Source organism: Hirundo rustica, chromosome 5 (assembly GCF_015227805.2).
Source record: "Hirundo rustica isolate bHirRus1 chromosome 5, bHirRus1.pri.v3, whole genome shotgun sequence".
In the NCBI taxonomy this organism is placed as follows: domain Eukaryota; kingdom Metazoa; phylum Chordata; class Aves; order Passeriformes; family Hirundinidae; genus Hirundo; species Hirundo rustica.
The window spans coordinates 73,158,232-73,172,825 of record NC_053454.1 but is presented as its reverse complement, the minus strand read 5'-3'; the positions used below and the strand labels follow the sequence as shown (position 1 = coordinate 73,172,825).

General features: G+C 42.1%; 1 protein-coding gene across 10 annotated transcripts in view; it reads right to left on the bottom strand.

Annotated features, from left to right (window-relative positions):
- GAB1 (GRB2 associated binding protein 1) overlaps positions 1–14,594 on the bottom strand; it is a 94,795-nt gene that overhangs the window by 44,392 nt on the left and 35,809 nt on the right. Inside the window, exon 1 of one of the 10 annotated variants that reach the window (XM_040063800.2) lies at positions 4,256–4,409. The exons of the other annotated variants lie outside the window; for them this stretch is intronic. The gene's annotated coding sequence lies outside the window, so the exon portion shown is untranslated. Of the gene's footprint in view, positions 1–4,255; positions 4,410–14,594 lie in introns of those variants that run through there. 10 annotated transcript variants of the gene reach the window in all.

Below are 14,594 nucleotides of genomic sequence, written 5' to 3'. Positions count from 1 at the left end.
AACAGTGAAATTGGTACATGTCTTTGACAACCAGAAAAAGGATCCCAAACAAGCAGCTGAGTATTTGTGCTCCACATTTTCAGGGTCCAGGTATTCCAGCCAGGGCAGAAGACGAACACACCTCTGGCACAGCTTCGCTGACTCGTGCTCCACATCCCAGCAGAAGCTCAAATGAAACAAAAATAAAAGTGTTCCTTTTTAAATCCTGTCTGTGGTCAGCCTAGAGCAGTGACAGCTCCCACTGAGGAGCTGCATCCCACAAGGCACGCACTTGGGAGAGCTGCCGGGAAGCAGCAGAAAGGGGTCACCTTAGGTAACCCTACTTCAAGTACAGGACTTGACTTTTTCCACTTGCTGCTCTTCCAACTTGCAGGACTAACTCCAACACGGTGAAATTGCAACATTTCAAATGTTTTCCCAAAGAAATTAACACTTGCAGATTTCCATATGGATCTCTATATCGATTTCTTACTTGGGGGTGTTTTAAGGAAAGCATTTTCTGGAAATCTTTTAAAGCCTTTTTGGTTGGTTGGTTTTGCGGCATTTTTTTAATCTGGTTCCTTTTTTAAAGGCCATTTCATGAGCACCAGGAACCGAAGAATATGTCATTACTAGTTATTTCTGAAACCTTTGTCATAACACCAACTGGCAATAGACATCCTCTTATCCTCTTCTCTAAAAATGATACCCTTTATTTTTTAAAACCTAAGACAGAACAACTAAACCAAGAACAAAAACCACCCCAAAGCATGTTTAGTGTCTTCAACCCATACAGCAGAACCTGCCATTCCATGATTTGACAATATTCCAAGTGTTCTACTCTTAGTAGCGCTAGATACTAAGAAGTGCGAACAGATTGCAGGAAAACAAACAAATGTGATATGAGGAAAACACTGAATATGTTATGACTTTCTTTAGATACTTAAGACTTGTTTTCCAGGAAGCACCATCTTTTCTCACTGCGCAAAATAAGGAAAAAACAGTCTCAGTGGAAGTTTCCACTCTCCTGGCCATCATCCTGATCATCTGTTCCGAATACACACAAGGCCAAAATTTCCTGTTTTCAAACTATTGTCACCATTTTCTAGTCTTGTGCTGTCGATTCTAACTTTAGCTTGTTAAATAAACAAAACACTGAAAATACAGCAGAACAATACTTCCACACACATTTGCCATGAGCTCTGTTTCATAACTGATGTTTCAGCACATGAATTACTCTCCCAGAGTTAATTAAAGCTCAAAAAAAGGTACAAAATAAAATGCAGACAATGTAGCACAAACTGCTGCTTTATTTTTTTGAATCTGAAACTAACTGCAATATCTTCATTGTTCTCTCCATTTTGCATGGGAATTCTTAATTTTTTCTGGCCTTTTGCATCTTTTTTTTTTACATCCTTATCCCTATTCCCAATGTGCAATTGTGCAGCCAGTTTAATTCACATTAAACTGATCCTTATTACAACTTGTTTCGGTAATCACTTTTCTGCAAGATGCCAGAAATTTCCTAATGGCAAGCACAAACTTACTCCTGCGCACCAGGGAATTATCAGCATCTCTTCACCAAAGGAGAACCTCTGCAGCGCTGTACAGAGCAATAAGGCAGGAGCCCTGCGGCAGCACCAGGACCTGAGCCCCCATTTCATTGTCCCCAGCCAGGAGCAGTGACCAGTTCATCTCCCCCTCTATTCCTACATCCTGTAACCCAGTTGAAATGCCTCTCCAAGTTCCGTCGGTTCTGATCTCTTGCAAACCCACCTTCTCACTTCTGCTGCTCTCCTCCACCACCCACCCTGTGTGGCCAAGACACAACTGCTAGGAACTTGCTGGGAACACGTTCCCCATCCCTGATACGAGCTTTGCCATCTCCTCTCACCGCTCCATCTCGCTCCTCTGTCAGCAGTGGAGACACAACGCTCACGGCACGAGGTCTGCCCTGCACAAGGAGAAATACAGCTACTGCGGCTCCCTCACTCGCACATCTACACGGCCTTCGCTTTGCTGCCCCGGGTCCCAGAATATTTCTAAAATTCGGTCATTTCCTCTCTGATCATGAGCATGCTCTGATTATCCCCCTCTCTAGTCTCTCCCATAACCATCCTATTTGAAATAATTCTGCCAGGAGAATCTCCCTTCTCTCATTCTGATTACATCATCTTCTATTTTAAAGTTCTCCATTTATTGACTGGCTTTATTGTACTTTTGGGCCTCTTTTCTTATTTCGAGGCTTTTTCTGCTTAGAAGATCTGTGTTCTTACTTGACTCTGTCCCTCTTGCCAGTCACCCCTTTTGCTTTTGCTCTACCACAGATACCAGATTTGGACAATTTTTCCTTCTCTCCTGCATCTCTCATCTTTCTTTTCAAGGCTTCCATAAGTGAGGGAAAGACATCTCCTTCCTTCAGATTCCTCCCAAAGATCAGCCTCTTGGACAATGCTTGTGATCACCCAACCGAATTACAATCCAGCTTTGCATCATACGGATTTATCTAAGAAATAACGCTTTCGCGTATTCACCAGACAAAGGTTTTTTTGTTGACGTTTTTCTAAAAAGTTGCTCCAGTCTTTTCATCAGCTTCTAATTAGAATTCACTTCCCCCCACAACTCTTAATCTAAGAAAGCAGATCACTGGGGGTAGGCTCTGCCCTGTTTTTAGAAGTCTCTGTACATTGCTTATCACAAGGATTACCAGCATGCTGACAGGACCCCCTTAACAAGACAGGGCAGAGGAGACACCAGCCATGCCCTTCGACTTGGATTCCACTGAGCTCACGGGTGTAGGCTGCATGAAGCAACACCCAAAAAAATTGAAAAAAAAATATTATTTATAAAAAGTGAAAAATTCAAAGCTGAGAAGTCAAGCCTACACCACACTGATATCAACAGCTGCTTGCCCTCTAATGGCTGGGGATTAACTCTTTCACCATATATTTTTATCCATTCACTCCTCATTTCTTAGGAGGATAGTCATTTTGAAGCAGTGTTTGCAACAAGCTGGGGAAAAAGTCCCATTTCTCCAGATCAAAAGCCCAGTGCTTCCTGTAATATTCTGTGCAAACTGAGCTTTATTTTTTTTCCCTTCTTTCTCTCCCGTGTAGATATCTATCTTCATCATCTGTGAAAGACTTATACGCAAAATATTCATAGGCTTAAATCCTGTCCTTTGTACACCCCACAAAAGAAAGGGGATTTGAGCTACAGAAGCATCAGTTTCTCCAGCTTCAATGGGAATGATGAATTAAGAGGGATTTAGCCATGAATTAAGGATGATGGTACAAAGATACCCCATAATTTCTACAACTTGCCTCCAAAGTAACTAACCTGGTTTAACCTACTAGCTGTATTAAAGAAGCTCCCACCCATCCATTAACACACAGCCTCCAACAGAAATTCAGTCTCCAATGGAAATTCAGATTATGCTTTAAATAATCCCTACAAATGAAACTCAGGACATGCTGACGCTCTGTCCTCATCCATTCCTCGTGAGAGCGAGGATGTACAGTCACTGACGTCTCTGCAAACCAAGTATGTGCAGACCAAAGCAGGAGCCTCTCTTGCAAAGGAGTCAGCCACTGCTCCAGCAATGAAAGGAATGACACTCAAGCCCTTTTCCTCAAGCACAGTGAAGGGAAAGCTAAAGGAAACCCATTGTTCTGCCAAAGCTTCACTGGGAGAATCAGCACAGCAGTTTTTACACGCTGCGAGGCACTGCAAGGAATTCCTTATTCGTATATAAGGAACCTGTAATCCTTCCCCTGTGTCTAAGACAGGGGAAGAATTAGGAATGGCAATCTACTTTTTAACACTAAAACTATAAACTTTCCAAACACAAATCACCAGATCTGATATGTGCATGTGCAGAGACGGAAGGGAGAGTTGCTAAGAAAAGTAAAAGCTAAGCTAAAATAAAAATCAGCTTTCTGTCTGATAAATACATTCTCACTTTACACGGCTGAAAATATTTACCTGTTAGGCTCCAGCAGTTTATTCTGAGCAGAAGCGACCTGAAGAACTCCGGAGAAAAATTAATTTCAAAATAAACAAGCACAAAGTCCAAAGTCTTTGCAAGACACGATGATATATAAATTCCTTTCGCTATGTTCCTTCACCCTGGGTGTTTCTATTGTAGCAAAAATATTGTTTTTCCAACAATGCAAACAACACTTTTAGATTCAAACAACTCACTGGCAGTAACAAAACAATTAAGAAGTTCAGAAACCAGCAATATCACTCAGCAATAGCAAATTCATCTACATACCAGAATAGTTGAAAATGAAGATGCTTCAATATAATTGCTTGGATTAGCTTACCAAACCCTCCTCTAGCTCTCCCCAGCTCACATAACAGAGTTTTGTTCCCCTTCCTGGACTGTAGCAGAAGCCTCGCGCCGTACGCTGTTGGGATGAACAGCTTTGTAGAACGTAAGCACCGCGACCGACTCACAGCCGCGGGAAGGGACGAGCAATCACACACAGCTCTTCAGTGACAGCACAAACACCGGGACAAACCGTGCTCAGAGAGGGCTGCATGAGCACCCGGAACACTAACACACACCCACAAGGTACTGGAGACACAACAGACATCACAGGGCTTGTTTGCACCCCATGGCACGAAAACTTGCTCTTGTTTTTCTTTTCTAGAGCTAGTGATCCGAGTGAACAAACAGGTAGAGAGGTTTAGGCACTTGCTTCAGAAACAGAATTCACTGAGTTAGCTTGCAAATCAAAACAAGAGCTCTTTCCGAACCAAAAAAAATTTCAAGCACAAATATTCTTTAAGGAAACCCCCGTTTACACACTCCAATTCATTCTCCTCGTACCTAAGTTACAAAGCAGAAAAATAAACAACATCAAGAACACAGTTTTTGTCTAGTTTACCTCTTCAAGTCTTCAGAAAATTTAAGCAATGTCGTGGCCATTTCTGTAGTTTTGTCTACCCCAAAATAAGCAAAGCTTTCTTTTTCCTGCCGCCTTCCCACCTCACTCTACACCACCCTATCCTCGTAACCTTTGACCAACAGGAAGCAGACACAATGGACTGAAAATAACAGCAATTGTAAGATTTCAAATGATTTAATACATGAGGGGTGGGCTCAAGATTCGAAAAACTTCCCTAGCTTTGGTTTTTTCAACAGCTGCTCTAAAAAAGCTACCTACATAGATTTAAAGTGTTAGTTCAAAATCCTAGGCTGAACGGGGCTAAAACCTGGGAAACTTTTACGAGGCGCTATTAAGAGCACAGAGGTACAAATGATGGCATATGTTGAGATTTTGTGTTCAAGTCACAGTCATTAGGCTGCTATATACAATGAACTTAGTTTTCCAGCAGTATGAGCAAGAGCAGTCGAAGTTTCTTAGAGCATTGTGTCTTTCTTTAAAAACCTCTTATTTATCTGAACTTTTGGATCAGAAATAGGTGTATGTCCCGTTAAATTAGGAGATGTTCTCGTAAGAAGTGCAAGGGTCCATTTAAACGCTGCAGTTAATCCACGGTGATGGAAAGCCACAGATCAGTTTGCTAATACAAAAAGGACTTGTCCTGACTCTAAGCAGCCGAGATGCACTTCGTGATGTAGAAGGAAAGATCTGCACTCCTCACATAAAGGCCCAAGCAATGATCCCACATATATCTTCATTAACAGTAAAAAATTCACGTACTTTAAATTGTACCAACAGCTTGGCACGAACGCCGGAGGATTCCAAAGTCCAAATAGGCAATTACAGCCTTTCTTTTTATTAGTTTTCATGTTTTTTGCCTTGCACCCCAAGCACCTGCTGATCATCACTTTGCAAAGCCACAGTCACGTCCCAGGTTCCTCCTCTGCGGTTAGCCCACAACACACAGAGGTCACAGTCAGAGGCACAGAAGCACCGGCTCGGAGAGGCACTCGCCTCTCGTACCAGAGCTACGCCGTGTTTCCTGTGCCAGGGAAGGGGCAGGCGGTGGGATAAAGAGTCGGTGCCATCCCTACACAGAATCCTGGCCCCGGGCACAGGATGAGCGAAGCCGAGGCTCTCCCAGCTCAGAGAGGCCGATAACATCCCCTGCCTCGCAAGCACCAAGCGAAAGCTCAGGCTCTGAGGATTGCATGGAATAGCTGCCAGCACGCTGAAATGCAAGCTCATCACCATTTTCCAACATTCTTAGCGCTGCAGCATAACCCTGAGCACGCCTGCTACCCCACGGCCGCGCTTTATCAAGCGTCCGCTGCACCTCTCTCGCACATTAGGCACCGCTCCATTCCAAAGGCACGTTCATAATGGAAATACAGCAGAAACGTTCTTTTCTTGGCAGGGGAAGCTCAGGCACCGCATTTCTGCAGGATGAGACTGGATCTACCTTGTCAATGCAGCATTTCATTGAGGCCTGCCGGAGCCCAAAATAACCACAGAGAAGCCCCTCACAGCGCTCGGTATCCAACAACAACTCCCAAATACAAAACGTTCAAAGAGCACGGGGGCAAGGCAGCACGGGCCACCACGGACGTGCCAGAGAAGCAGCCCGAAGCACAAAATAGCTCAACCAGAAAGTAAATGAGAAGTCCTCAGCCAGCCTGCAGTTTAGGAGTCCCTTGATACCGCTCTGTCTGCTAATAGGATCCTCCTCTTCCCTTCCCCCTTTTTAAGACACAACCTGATGCCATCACACCAAGGAATAACAGAGAAAGGATATCCTGCCTAGATTTTCCATTATACAGATCAAATCATCAATCCAGTGAGGTCTTTGCTCACACATGGGATAAAAAGAAGATGCTTCCAACTGATAAACCCTGAGAGGAAGCAAGGTTGGCTCCATGACTATTTTTAAGTAGTTAGCATTCACACAATGGCCTAAAATTAATGGCCAACCCCCAGGGTCCATGAGAGCGCCATTAAAAATACAATGAAAATTAAAAACTAGGGGGTCAGCGTGTTTGAGAGGGGCAAAAGCAAAACCAGCAGATCTAGAAGGTGACAGATATAATTATGCTTCTTCCCAGACTTATCTTGAATTCGGTTTGGATGCTAAGTATAATTTAAGTAAGTGAAAAGATAGGAAACTTTATGTCATTTTCTCTAAAAATGAAGCATTTCGTTCAACAATTGCTGGGAGAAATCTTTCTTCAACAGGTCTTGTCATTTTGACTAATGCTCTTTTGCTCTAAATATCATATGACAAAAAGTAAGTAAACAGAGAAAAATAAAAATATCTTTATGTAGCTGTGAAAGGAGGAACTTGTTTCTTAGCCCTCATTTCTAAGGCCAGATACCACAGCTGTGCTGCAGCACCAGCTGAACAGCTCCCAGCATCTCACCACCTACCAGACAAAGGGCATTTAATTTACCAAATGTCCAGTGTTTCGCATTTAGCTCAGCTAAAAGCATCCCACATCAAAGGCTCCATCTGAGCATAAGAAAAGCCATGCTTTGTGCATCTGGACAGATGGTGAATACAAACACCTTCGGTATAATTGAAGGATAAATAGTCTAAGAGGCATTGTTTCAAGGTTAAATTCACTAAAAATGCATTCTCCTGCCAGGCATTTCTCTGGATAAAGAACAAGATGAGGCAAAAGGCCCTGTAAGATCATCCTTGTAATCCAAGAAATGCCCACCAACTCAAGACATTTTAAATATCACCATTCATCTCCACCTTTTACTGCTAAGAAGGATTTCTTCTTTTAAGCATTTATCCTTGTGGAGGTTGTTGTTCTTGCTCTTTTTAATAACAGCATCCTTCTGATGAGTAACTAAGAGACTCATGGAAAACAAAAATTTCTGATCTCACCACAAACTATTCCCCTCCTCCTCTGTGCACTCAATAAAAAGTGAACAATTAGCCTGCTGTTTGCTCAGTACAGTGAGATTGTTCATTTATTCATTTGTATCAGATCACATCACGGAATAGAGAAAAACATTAAAAACACTTTAAAGAAAAAAAAAATCTACCATTAAACTACCAACAGTGCTCTGAGCATTTAAACCCCGTCAGATTTTTATTATTTCTTTTGTAGTTTTGAGCAGATTCAAGTGTCACCCCCTTTACCTTATCTGGTCTGCGAAGTACTTCACATTTTTACGTTTTGCTCTTCGACGTGAAAAGCAAACACTGCATCACCCAGCTGTTTTTCCCCCCCTTTTTTGGTGAGAGTTTTATAACTGGTTTCATTCGCTATAAAAATGTTTAATTTTTAACTTACAGGCAGGAAAGAAACTCTAAAACTGGACTCCTTGTAACTTGATTTGTTGTCTTTCTTATACACCTAAACGGCATCTACTTTGTTTACTGACTGGAAGCTCTCACCACTGCCAGCACTTCAGGAACAATGTGACTGTGGAAAGGGAAAAACATGTTTTTCTACATTTTGTTTGTCATCTAACAGAATTATAAGGTACACATGCAGAAGTTTCAAAATATTTTTAAGAGCGGATAACCTCAAATGGACAAAACAACTTAATTCAGCAGGTACTTTATCTCAGCCCCTAACTTAACCCTTTTCATTCTGGAGCCACTTTCGAGTAATAAGAACTCATAATGCTGTAATAAGTAATAATGATTTGCTATAGCACTGGTTGTTTTTCAACATCCCTATCGAGACATGGAAAAAGTGTATTCTATGTCTAAGGATGACCATTTTTAGTCCTTAAAATGGAAAGAGCTTCGAGACAAGAGCAAGAGGCAAGAAATCAGAAACAAGATTTCTTTTTGTACAGCGTCTTGCACAAAATTTTCCACCTCTTAAACCTATATATAACATTATTCTTGTGAATCCAGTTAGACACACAACTGATTTGAGGATTTAAATTTGAGCACGTTGTTTTGCCTCTGCTGCCAGCCTCTTCCTCCCAGAAAGCCGCAGAGCTGAAGCTGCTCATTCACAACTTGAATCATGAAGGACCAACTCAGACCAGTAATAACGATGTCAAACCAGAACTTTGGGAATCTGTGATGCAGAGTGACTGCAGCTTCACTGTCACTGGCTGAGCAGGCAAGACACTACCAATGCCACTTTATCTGTACTGCTGCTGGCAGCTCCAGCCCCCAGCCAGGCAGGCAGGTGCCACCTCACTGGAGCTACGACATGATTTGAGAGCACTCAAAAATGTTATGCTTGACAGGCAGGGAGGCCAAAGGCTGAGTGATGTGGAAACAAAGGCATACTCACTTTTGGTAACAAGCTGATGTGCCAGAGTGGCCAGAACATCCAGTCTTATACTCCCATTTAAAATTTTTTCACAGAAAATAAGACATATTCCAGCAGACTGGGCAAGTCAGCTCAGATTTTTACTAAAGCAAAATGATGCCACCACCCAGTGAAGATCAGGAGATTTTGAGGATGGGACGATGGGATAATACAGCCAGAGTGTTTGGGTTCAAAAGCATAAACTTTAAAACATGAGGCCCCGTGGCACGTGAAGAGCACAAACACGGCTAGAACTACTCACACCAGCTACTGATGGACACAATCCAAACTGTCTCAACCCCGAGGAAAATTATTTTGGTGATGAAAGTCGCCAAATCAAAGTAACAATAAAACCCACTTATTTTAATGCCTTGGCACCTTAACCAAAATCTGCTGATCGATCAATTTGTTAGTCACTTCATGACTAATAAATAAGCATAACCAGTATTTATTGTGTGCTTTCTACCTCTCACAACTCTGCTCAAACACTGTAATAAAGGCATAGTTTAATGGTTCACAGTTGAATGGCTTGCCATACTATGACTATGAATTCCTCCCCACGGTGGCAGGGATAGATGATTTTCTGCAATACCTCGTGCCTGAACTAGACATACAAATTAATCCCCTTCTGCCTGGCAGCACCAGATTCAGCTCGGGGGAGAAGCTACGGCTGAACTTCTCTTAGCATTTAAAGGAGGTATCACATCATACCAACAGAACCGACAAAATTCCCACAGAAGGCAAGAAAACTTCCAGTGACTTTATCACGCTCCACAGAAACGAGCTGGCAGGGCAGAGAGGCATACACAAATGACTGCTTTCCCTTTGATTCACAATATTTAGGTTGTTATTTCCAGCCCAGGTAAAACAAATTGGTGTTATGATACTATTGTTAGGCTGCATGTATAAACACACTTATGCACTTTTGGAGGCAGGCCAGCCAGCTCAGCAAACACATTACAAAAGAAACAGCAGAGAGGTAGAGCGCGAGCTGCTGCTCGGGTTCACCCACCAGGCTGCTACGGGAGGTGGGAAGGAAGAAAACAGCACGAAACAGTGGAGCAAAATATGTTGTGAACACGCTATTTTGAGAAATGTGGAAAGTTTCTTGGAAAAAGGAAAAAAAAAAAAAAGAAAAAAAAAAAAAGGTCGGCTCAAAGAGTTGGTTCATGCTTAGCAAAATAACTCCTGAACATTTCATGCAGACAATCGAGTAGTTTAAATCACCTGGCTTAACCCAAGGCAAAAGAAACAAAGGAACAGCGGATATAGATTTCTTACAGTGAAAGGAAATTGGTGGGCAAAGCACAAATTACCACCATCAAAATTTTTGCCAGTGGAAAAAAAACTATTTGTTTTCTTTAAGAGCAAAGAATAAGGACAAAAAACACGTTCTGGGTAACCCAGATCTTCCACTGCATTTTCTAAGGAGGAGGGCTCAGTCTTACTCCCCCCTCTTCTGCAACAGCTCAGGCACTTGGCTCCAATTCTCCACTCTACCCAACGTTTATCGAAAAAATTACATTAAAAATATATTTTTTCCTCACTTCAGTCAGGAGAGGTGTTTGGAGACAGGTCAGTTACAGTAGTTTTCCAGGGGACTCGGGTTACAGATGCAGAGCTGAAACAAGTATATCTGAACCAAGAGAGATTAGGGATTTTTTCAGCCATTTTACGGCCAGCCTATGTAAGCAGAAAAAGAGTTATAAGTTTTAAATAAGAAAGGCAGCCTAACAAATACACAGATTAATCTCCCTAGCTTACATTCTGTCTTGGTGATCCTGAAGTCACGTATCAGTTCCAGCAGGGCTGAGATATCATCCCTGGAGCTCATTTTCTAAGCACATCCAACATGCAGAATAAAGAAAGCTGCATGAAGAAGTAAAGCCAGTAACTCATTCCCTTTGGGAAGGGTCTTGTGAGCTCTCTCATTTCTGATTTTCTCTCCCTCATTCACAGGAGACGTTCTGGAAAGAGTAACCTGGGTTGCACTCATACCAACAAAGGAGGTTTTCTATTCTCATAACCAAAACACTTGCTTTGTTTCATGGAAACAATCCACAATTTTATATTCCGTTCAGAGGAACGGGCCCTTCACTGGCAAAATACAGCTGCATACCAAGGCCTGGCTTTGCCCTTAAAGTAAAAAGTAAATGCAAAGTAGTGCCATTAATAGAGTAGCCCCGAACATTTCAGGAAACATCAGGACTTGACCAAGGTCTCTGAAAAGGAGATCTCGGGGTGATTCATACTTGAGAGCAAGTTGAAATGGAAAATATTTGCAATGGTATACATACCAGATATTGTAAGAGTCAATTCACTTCAGTCTACAACACAGAAAGGTAATTACAGTAAAATAACACTTTGTGAACAGTTCAGAAGTTGGTTTTTTTTTTCCCAAATACAAAAAATCAGAACAGTTGTCAATTCATTTATTTTCTCAAGTATTCGTTATTTGAGGAAACTTTACTTGATTTTGCATACAAATTATTGGCCTGCCTCTAATTTGCCTATCACCAATAGCCAGTATAACCCTGGATTTTAAAATCAATCACAAGAGGATGTCTCCCATCATCAAACTATGCCAGTTGGAGTCAGCTGGTAAAATTAAACCTGAAATCTTGATGTGCATTTGCTCTGCAGATAACAACCCACACAATAGTGGTGTCTGTAACCAGTCACTTGTAAAAGTTTGTGATTTTATTTTTTGTCAAATACACATGAAAGAACATTTTCTTCACAGTGTGAGTATATTGCCTCACTTCTTCACATACAGGAGTAGTCTGTTGTGGTAGATTTTTGGTTTTGTGGTTCCCTTTTCTTTTTTTTTTTTTTTTTTTTTATTTTCGTTTTTGACACCAGATCCAAAATAGCTCCTAGACAAAGGCCACTTCCTTGCAGAACTGATAAATAAATGAACCCCATTTGTCAACAGAATTCAGAAGATGATGTATCGCTGGGGCTCCCTTGCCAAAAAATCGAATGTGTGCTTTTGTCTCACTGGATGTACTTATTAGTGTAATACAGTACTTTCTGTAAGTGAAACAAATGGACAAACTGCTCAGGACACACAATGGAAGTTACACATCTTTCTGTTTCTACCCAAGCTCCCAACAGATTAACTGGACTATTTTTTAATACAGAAAAATCTGATTATACAGCAACAGTGGTCACTATCAGGCTCACGATAGCAGTCCTGACTTTCCAAAATTCTGGTCTAGTAACCCTTGCATTACAAATGCTGTAACACTTGAGATCCAGAATTAGAAATTTTGCAGCTTGCTAGCGAAAGCAAAGCTCAAGTACAGGAACTAACCAAGCACAATGCTTTTTAATTTGCAGTTCAGCGTTTTCAATTGGCTCCTTACAACAAGTAGGACGCGCAGAAGTCAGGTGGGGTTTCCGAACACCGCCAGCCCTGGCGTGAGCGTGTGCCGCCTGCCACACTGCTTGTAAGGAGTGGCAAGGGGACAAGGAGTGACACTCACACCACACCCCACCACAAAGGCAAAGGCAGCCTGCAGGAAGGACACAGACACTTTACAAGAACAGAACGGGGATCCCCACACCACGATATTCCACAGCAAGTCCCACAGAGCCTCTCCTCCCAACACCAGCGGTACAGAACTTCACACAGAACACCAAAGCGTGGTGACACTAGCGCAAGGCTGACAAGGATTTTAAGAGAAAACGACATCATCATACAGAACCTTACTTTTAAACACAGGAAGAAGGAACCTTCTTCATCAGCCTCCAGCTGCTGCAACTGTTATCCAGGAGAAAAACCCAGCAAGATCTCCATTTCAGCATCACTCCAAGGAGAGCACTACGCTTAGCATCAGTTCCCAACAGCAATACAACTGAAAGCTCTGCAATCTGGGAGACTCAATGGAGGTTTTAATCACGTAATGAGATTACCTCATCCGTGTGTGGTTTCACAATGCAGTCCCAACGGCAGCCCATTATGCCAGTCCCCTGACACCAGCATCAATCACGCTAATCACCTTACTCTGCCATCGCTCCTACAGACACGCTGCCACGCACAGAAACCAGCACCCGGCACGGCTCCTACCCCACGGGTGAAAAGGAACTGGGGAGAGAAAGCTCTGCCAGCTCCAAGCCCAAAATTGATGTCACTTCCACCAGCAGGTTATGAGCCACGTTCCGTTGTTAAATTTTACACACGCGTGTATGCATTCCATACAGCAGCGCTCACGGAGAACGCGACGTTTACGTATAACAACTTACATCTTTACTGTTAATAAATACCACATCGGGAAAAATCTCAAAGCTTCACAGAACATCAGTAGCTGCCTCTTCTGAGGCACAAGCTTCTTCCCCAAGTACCATCAAGTGGAGCTCACAAAGCACAGCCTCCTGCCTGTTTCACTGTCCCCGATATAAAAGTGCTACAGTGATTAATGCCCTTCATTCACCAAAGCCAGGAGCATCCAGCCTCAAAGTAACAAAAGGCACGTACAGATAAAACTTGTTCTATTTGACAGATGAGGGTAATGAGAAAATCTAAATATTAAACACGCAGCTAACACAATTAATAGGAAGCAGCTTTACACATTTACCACCCTTATTATTGGCCCATTTTGCCGGGCCAAGCATCCAAAGCTCTTCTGAATGCATATCACCCCACTGCCAGAATACTCGCTTAAAATGGAAATGCAAAATGGGAAAACCAGCATGGAAATTGTAGGGCAATAAGGCTTTGCTATCCCAAATTAACTGCCTAGTAAGCCACGGACTCAGCTGGCCCAACAGGAGCCAGGTTCTGACTTGGGACTCTTGCTTTGATGGGCAATCTTTTTTTTTTAGACATTAAGATACCAAAAAGTAACTTTGTGGAAACTGACATTTGAGACAAAACACTTATCTTTGAAAATGTCTACATTTTCTGCCCTGCTTTTCTAAAAGCATACTCAATTCAAACAGCTCTATTTTTAGGATATCATCTTTGCACTTCCCAAAGTGAAGGCAGACAGCTCTAGTTCAAATAATTAAGTAAAGACTTATAAATAATTTACCCTTGCTACCCAAATACATACTAGCTCTTCAGAACAGAATATAAAATTGTAATATAGCTTAAAAAAATGCACAAAATCAAAACTCTAGATACAAATCAACAATGCTTCTTCCCCTGTTTCAACAAAATAACTGAGCTGATAAAAAGGAGAAGAGACAGAGGAGGGAAAAGGCATGTGACTTGGCAACAAAGAGAACGAAAAAATACAACTCTCTAATAATGTTTCACTTCATCTAAAGTATGAAATATTGGTATTGAAAGTGGCATTGTTCTTCTGCCACTAGCATAACGCTGAAGTCTGCCTCGAATGGGCAGCTGTTAGCTGGTCTCTGTAAGCATGGAACGCTCACAGCGCAGAAGTGTCTGTCTTTACACTGCTGAGCTGTTAACAGGCTTAAA